Source organism: Narcine bancroftii, chromosome 2 (assembly GCF_036971445.1).
Source record: "Narcine bancroftii isolate sNarBan1 chromosome 2, sNarBan1.hap1, whole genome shotgun sequence".
Classification (NCBI taxonomy): domain Eukaryota; kingdom Metazoa; phylum Chordata; class Chondrichthyes; order Torpediniformes; family Narcinidae; genus Narcine; species Narcine bancroftii.
The window spans coordinates 172360895-172368467 of NC_091470.1; positions in this window are offsets into that span (position 1 = coordinate 172360895).

Consider the following 7573-nt stretch of genomic DNA (forward strand, 5'->3'; position numbering starts at 1 on the left):
TCCTTTTTCCTGCGGACGGGACAGAATTACCTCTAATTGGTAGTGCAAAAATAAACTGTACACAGCGTAAACATGTAAACAAATAAAGAATCGTAAATAGATGATGAAATAAACAAACTAACTGAGCAATTCAGAAAGAATAAAAGGAAAATCAATAAAATGCACGATTAGTGTCCTTAACTGAGTCCCTGGTTGAGTTTATTACTGAGGAGTCTGATGATGGAGGGGTAGCAGCTGTTCCTCAACCTGGTGGCGCAAGTCTTGTGGATTAGATACCTCTTTCCTGATGACAGCAGCGAGGCCCATCCACTGGAATGAGAAGCCCTCTGGTTGTACTGCAGTCAGGAGCCCCCATCACTGAAGCAGGGTGCACAGTTCCTCAACTCCCTATGAAAGGCAAGGCCATGGGTGCTGGAGTCCCACTCTTGGTAAACTTCTCCTTTCTTCATGCAGTAAAACCTCATTAGAACGCGGTAGTTGGGGTCCAAGATTTCATACCATGTTACAGCTGAGTCATGGAACAGATGCATATATGCAGGAAAACAGAACACTGTGACTCAAACCCAACAATAAGACCTTTAAGACCTTTAAACTCCACATATTAACATACACCTCTTGTAAATGAGTCATGAGTCTATTTTTTGAGTTTATGGCTGTTAGCCACTGTTAGCCTAGCATCCTAAAATCAATGTTTGGGGTCCACAGACACCCGCGCTACAAGCAATTCCACGGATTAATGAATCGCATTCCAACGAGGTTTCACTGTATTCCTACATGCTGAGAGATCTCCCACTTCCGGGTCACTCCACACTCTCCCCAACAGCTCTAGCAAACTTGCCTACCAGGATATTGGTCCCTCTTCAGTTTAGGTACAGCCCGTCCTTCTTGCACAGGTCAGACCTGTGCCATTTGATTCAAAATGTGGTTTTACAGAACTCCTGAGAAAGTGATAATAAAATGTGAAAAGACACACTTGTTTGTCCTGTCCCAACTATCTTAACTGCGCAGTTCAGTAGTTTTAACCTGATTCCTTCCCTAACCCAAGGTAAGCTTGCATATTTTTATAACTTGGGTATCAAGAAAGTCTAATGTGATGTGATGGAGAGATTGCGAGAAAGGAATAGAATCTTTACAGGCTACAGGGTGTGGAGAGGTGTAGTGGAGGTAACTGTGTGAGTTTATAGAGTGTCTGTCGAGAGTTTGTCTCCCATGATGTCCCAGAAACAAGTTGTACTGGTCAGGTCCCTGGCACAGAGTCTGGCTCTCTGGATAATAAGGGAGGAGAGGAGGAGAGGTATGGTGTTGGGCGATTCGATAGCTGAAGAGACAGGAGGTTCTGTGAATAAGATAGAGACTCCCGGATGGTCTGTTGCCTCCCAAGTGTCAGGGTCAGGGACAACTCACATTGAGTTCACAGTATTCTCAAATGGGACGGTGAGCAGCCAGATGTCGTGGTCCACGTTGGTACCAATGACACAGATAGGTGTAGGGAAGAGGTCCTGAAGAGGAAAGGAAACTGCAAAGCAGGACCTCAAGGATGGTTATCTCAGGATTGTTGCCCGTGCCACACACCAGTGAGGGTAGCAACAAGAAGTTGCAGCAGATGAATGCATAGCCGAAGAATTAGTTTGTAGGGGACGACGGTTCACATTTGTGGATTATTGGGATCTCTTCTGGGGAAGGTCTGACCTGTGCAAGAAGGACGGGCTGTACCTAAACTGAAGAGGGACCAATATCTTGGTAGGCAAGTTTGCTAGAGCTGTTGGGGAGAGTGTTTAAACTAGTTTGGTGGGGGTGGGGAGGGGTGGGAATGTGAGGCCAGGAGGTGGAAAGGGTGATACAATGTGTTGTGGATTTAAGAGGAAGGACAGGCAGGGGAGGAAGCAGAAATGCAGGGTTTGTAATGTGTCTGCAGGGAGCATTAGAAATAAAGGGGATGAACCTAGATCATTGATCAGTACGTGGAACTAGAAATTTGTGGCTGTTACAGAGATGTGGCTGATGCAAGGACAGGATTGGCTGATGCAGGTACTGTGGGTAAGGTATTTTAAAAGGGATTGGATGGGAGGTGGGGGGGGGAGTAGTATTACTGGTCAGGGATAGTATCACGGCTGTAGAAAGGGTGAACGTTGTGGAGGGAGTGTTGACTGAGTTGGTGTGGGTGGAAGTCAGAAATAGGAAGGGAGCTATCACTGTCTATAGGCCCCCAAATAATTGGGGAACAGATAAATGGGAAGATTTTGTAATGTAGCAGAAGTAAAAAGACGTTGTTATGGGAGACTTCAACTTCCCAAATATTGACTGACAAAGATAGAGCAAAATTTGTCAGTGTCCAAGAAGGATTCCTGACAAAGTTTGTGGGCCAGCCGAATAGAGGAGAGGCCGTACTGGATTTGGTACTGGGTAATGAATCAGGTCAGGTGACAGACCTCTCAGTGGGGGAGCATTTGGGTGACAGTGACCACAACTCCCTGAGCTTTAGCACAGCTGCAGATAAGAACAAAAGCAGACAAAATGGGAAAGTGTCTAATTGGGGAAAGGTTAATTACGATGGGGCGAGGCAGGAGAGTAAATTGGGAATAGATGTTTTCGGGAGAAAGCATAAAAGTAATGTGGAGGATGTTTAGGGACCACTTGCACAGGGTTCTGGATTATATTGTCCATTGAGACAGGGAAAAGATGGTAAGAAAAGGGAACCATGGTTGACAACACAGGTGAGGCAGCCAATGAAGAGGAAGAAGACATTAGATTTTGGAAGCAAAAATCACGAAAGGTTCATGACCAACTCAAATTCAAATGCTTATTTGTCATGTTGCCATCTGCTCATGTAATAAAAACCATGAGTGTATTATTAATTTAGAAATGCAGCAGGATAACAGGCCCTTCTGACCTGAGCCCATGTGACCAATGAACTTGCCTGTGGCGATATGGATACCTGCCATTTCATCGCTTGGCCACATGGTGTCAGAGACAATCGCCTATTGAATACTTCTGACCTTCCCTGCTTGAGGCAAGGCTGTGTTAGGTTCCTTGGTTGATTAAAGTTCCACTTCAATCTCACACTCTACTTGGTCGATGTGTGCCTACACTACCAACCCTCAAGTCTTTGGAATGTGGGAGGACACTCGAGTACCTTGAAAGAACCCAGTGAGGACTCAAAGAGTTGAAGGGGCATTGCATCTTAGAAGATGGAACCTCTTATTTGAGACTCTAAACTGAAGTTTGGAACACAGTTCAAAGAGACCCACAAGCACATGGAAGGAACTAGAATGTTACCATCTGCGTTCCTCCCTTCCTCTTGTAAACGGATTTAGAAATAATCTTTTCTAACCAGTCATCTGGGAGTGACAAAGTGTGCTAAGTTTATGTTTGTCTCAACTGTGGATGCAAAGCCACATAAACCAGTCTGATTTCAGGATACCGCCCTGGAGAAAAGTTAGTCAACTGGCTGTGAGTGACTGACTGCATGTGTTGAGCTCAAGGCAAGATCACACCAGCATCGTCCCCTCTTTGTTCTTTTCTCGCAAGAATTATTCAATAACATAACATAGCCTTGGTGCCCAGATCATTCTCCCACTCTTCTTCATTCAAAAGGCAATCAAGCCTCTGAACATCTGACCTGTGAGAGGTGCATCCAGCTGCAGCTCCTGAAACACTGAGTTAAGGAATTAGAGCTGGAATTGGATGAACTCCAGAACATTCGGGGGCATATGATAGAAGTTTTAGGGACATTATCACATATGGGAGGCAAGAGCAGGGTAAATGGGCAACGGTCAGGAGAGGGAAAGGGAACAGGCAGGCAGTGCAGGGCACCTCTGATGGCATTCCCTGAAAAACAAGTATACCATTTTGGATACTGTTGTGGGGATGACCTACCAGGCGCAAGCCATGGCGATCAGGTCTCTGGCATGTAGTCTGGTCCTGTGGCTAAAAAGGGAAGGGAGAAGAAGAGGTGAGCTGCAGTGATAGGGGATTCCATAGTTAGGGGGACAGATAAGAGGTTTTGTGGAAGAAATTGACTATCCCGAGTGGTACGTTGCCTCCTGGTGCCAAGGTCCAAAATATCTCAGATCATGGCATTCTCAGGAGCTAGGGGGAGCAGCCACATGTTGTATCCACATAAGGACCAATGATGCGAGTAGGAAAACTGAGGAGGTCCTGCAAGGAGAGTTCAGGGAGTTAGTTGCTAGGTTGAAGGACACGGCATCCAGGGTTGTGATCTCAGGATTGCTGCCCATGCCACGTGCTAGTGAGGTTAGAAATAGGAAGATAATGCAGCTTAGATAAAGACATAATGTAGGTGGGAGGTCTCTAAATCATTGGGCTCTCTTCCAGAGAAGGCGGGACCTGTTCCGACAGTACGGTTTGGATCTGAAGAGGGACAAATATCCTTGTGGGAAGGTTTGCTGGTGCTGCTCTGGTGGGTTTAAACGAGATTTGCAAGGGGAGGGGAACTGGACCATCAGAGTGGGGTGGAGGAGGATAAATGTCATGCAGGGATTGCACGTATAGACAGAAATCAAAGGTTTGTACATGATAGAAATGTTCTCAGCTGTGTTTATTTCAATGCAAGGAGTGTTGTCAAAAGGGCAGGCGATCTTAGGGCATGAACTGACACGTGGGATTACAACGTTATTGCTATTAGTGAGACTTGGTTGCAGGAGGGAAGGACTCAATGTTCCAAGGTTCTTTTGATGCAGACATGATAGAGGGGGAGCAATAAAAGGGGGAGGAGTGGTATTGCTCATCAGGGAAAATATCACAGCTGTGCTTAGACAGGACAGCCCAGAGGGCTCACTTACAGAGACCATATGGGTAGAGGTGAGGAATGGGAAAGGTGTGACCACACTGAAAGGCTTGTATTATAGACCACCAATAGTCAGAAAGAATTAGAGGAGCAAATCTGTAGAGAGATAGCAGATCGATATAAGAAGCAGAACATTGTGATAGATTTTAACTTTCCACATATTGACTGGGACTCCCATACTGTAAAAGGGCCGGATGTCTTGGAGTTTGTCAAATGTGTTCATGCAAATTTTCTAAATCAATATGTAGAGGTGCCAACGAGAGAGGATGGAGTACTTGACCTCCTATTAGAGAACCAGCAGGACAGGTGACAGTTGTATGTGTAAGTAAACATTTTGGGTCCAGTGAACATAATATCATTAGTTTCAAGTTACTTCTGGATAAGGAATAGGTCTGGTCCTCTTTTGGATCTAAATTGCAGAAAGGCCAATTTTTGTTGGAAATGAGAAAGGATCTAAGAAGAATAGATTGGGATAAATTGTTTTCTGGCAAGGATGTGTTCAGTAAATGGAAGGCCTTCAAAAGTGAAATTTTGAAAGTGTAGAATTTGCCTTTAATCCTGACAGGAAAATGCAAAGTCACCAGGCATAGGGAACCTTGGTTTTCAAGGGATATTGGCAATCTGGTTAAGAAGAAGAGGGAGGTGTACAGCAGGTATAGGCAACAAGGAGCAAATGAGGTACTAGAAGAGTGTAGAAAATGTAAGAAGAAGGAAATCAGGGAGGAAAAAAAGACATGAGGTTGCTGGTAAACCCGAAGTGGTTCTACAAGTATGTAGTAAGGGACAAAATTGCTATCCTTGAAGCTCAGAGTGGTCGTCTATGTGTGGAGCCTCATGAGTTGGGGGAATACTGTTTGTTTTTTTGCATCAGTATTTACTCAGGAAACTGGCCTAGTGTATAAGGAAGGAAGGGAAGCCAGCAGTAGAGGCATGAAACATGTAGAGATTAAAGGAGGATCTTGCAGCCTTACAAAGAATAAAGGTAGATAAATCCCCCAGGTCTGACATGATATTCCCTCGGGCCTTGAGGGAGATGCATGTAGAAATTTCAGGGGCTCTGGCAGAAATATTTAAAATGGCCACGGATGAGGTGCCAGAGGATTGGGGGGGGGAGCTCATGTTGTTCCGTAGTTTAAAAAAGGTTCCAAAAATAAACCAGGAAATTACAGGCTGGTGAGCCTGACATTAGTAGTAGGTAAATTATTGGAGGATGTTCTGAGAGTAGGATATACAAGTATTTGTACAGCCAAGGGTTGATTGTCAGTATGGCTTTGTGCGGAGTAGGTCTTTTCAAGGAGGTTACCAAGAAGGTAGATGAAGAAAAGGCCGTGGATGTTGTCTACATAGACTTTAGTAAGGTCTTTGACAGAGTCCCACGTGGGAGGTTAGTTCAGAAGGTTCAGACACTAGGTAACAATGGAGAGGTTATAAACTTATTTTGAAATTGGTTTAATGGGAAAAGACGGAGAGTGGTAGCGGATGATTGCTTCTCAGACTGGAGGCCTGTGATTAGTGGTGTGCCTCAGGGATCGGTGCAGGGACCATTGTTGCTTGTTGTCTATATCAATGATCTGGTTGATAATGTGGGAAATTGGATCAGCAAGTTTGCTGATGACACTAAGATTGGAGACGTTGTGGACAGCGAGGAAGGTTTTCAAAGTTTGCAGAGGGATCTGGACCAACTGGAAAAATGGGCAAGAAAATGGTAGATGGAATTTAACACAGACAAGTGAGGGGTGTTGCATTTTGGAAGGACAAGGTAGGACATACACAGTAAATTGTAGGGCATTGAAGAGTGCAAAGGAACAAAGGGATCTGGGAATATGGATACATAATTCCCTGAATGTGGTGTCACAGATGGACAGGGTTGTAGGGAGCTTTTGGGATCATGGCCTTCATAAATCAAAGTATTGAGTATAGGAGTTGGGATGTTATGGTGAGGTGGTATAAAACATTGATGAGGACAAATTTGGAGTATTGTGTGTAGTTCTGGTCCAAAACTACAGGAAGGATATCAGCAAAATTGAAAGAGGGCAGAGATTTACTACAATGTTGCCGGGTGTTCAGGAGTTGAGTTACAGGGTAAGATTAAACAGGTTAAGACTTTATTCCTTGTAACATAGAAGAATGAGGGAAGATTTGATAGAGGTTTACAAAATTATGAGGGTTATAGATAGTAAATGCGAGTAGACTTGTTAGGAGAAATACAAGAGGTCATGGCTTTAGGGTGAAAGAGGAAAGGTTCAGGTTCTTCACGCAGAGTGGTGGGAGTGTGGAACGAGCTGCCATCTGATGTGGTAAATGTGAGCTCACTCTTGAGTTTTAAAAATAAACCAGATAGATAAATGGATGGGAGAGGTCTGGAGGATTATGGAATGGTTGCAGGCCAGTGAGACTAATGAATGATATTTCAGCACAGACTAGAAAGGCTGAATGGCCAGTTTTCTATGCTGCTGTGTTCTATGGTTCTACATTTACAGAGACTGATACAAGGGCTCAGGCTACAAGTTCCAATGGATGAAGCATCTCTCAGTGCAAACTCAAACCATGAGAAGTATTAATTGATGTCACTGGCACATAGTCACCATAGACTTTATATGCATGTAAATACAAACTGCATCACTCCACAACCGCAGCACGTGTAAAGTATGCATCAAAATAACATTTCCCTTGGGAAGAGAATGGTGGATGTTTGAACAGCAGCAAGAAATGGCTTTAAAATTTGTCACATTCAATTGACTGAAAAAAGCAGCTGTTCTGAATTGG